This window comes from Nannospalax galili, unplaced genomic scaffold (assembly GCF_000622305.1).
Source record: "Nannospalax galili isolate Female #2095 unplaced genomic scaffold, S.galili_v1.0 scaffold830, whole genome shotgun sequence".
NCBI classification, from domain to species: Eukaryota; Metazoa; Chordata; class Mammalia; order Rodentia; family Spalacidae; genus Nannospalax; species Nannospalax galili.
In genome coordinates this window covers 1,260,435-1,260,974 of record NW_008328342.1, presented here as the reverse complement: position 1 = coordinate 1,260,974, position 540 = coordinate 1,260,435, and positions in this window count along the sequence as shown.

Sequence of the window (540 nt, the reverse complement as noted above, 5' to 3'; positions counted from 1 at the left end):
CTGCTGCATGATGGTCCTTGGACAGGACTCCTTTATTAAACTTCACCCACTCAGGGCTCAGGGACCATCACGGAAGAGGGGGAAGAAAGATTGTAAGAGTCAGGAAAGAGGTGCGTGATCATATACAGAGTCCTACAAGCTCCTGGGACCCTGCTTATATGATTCTATAGCAATGGTGTCAGCACACACAAGTCCCATGCAAACTCAGGCAGACAAACCCAGCATAGAGCTGTGGAAATGAACAGCAGACCCCAGTCTTATCTGAAGAAATACTGGCAACTGATTGCTGCTAGGTGAAGAAGAGCTGTTCTTCCTAAAACAAGGGACTCTAGACAGGCTGACTAGACCTCAGTGGATGGACTTGCACTGGGAATGTCTGGGGACACTGATGACACAGTTGGTCTTAACAGGGATGACAAAGTATATGGGCTCCAGTGGGGAGGGGGTTGTGGGAGGGTGCCAGTGGGGTCAGAGGTATAAAGATGATTAAGATTGATTGAGATGTTCTGTATAAAATACACAAAGAATTCAATAAAAAAA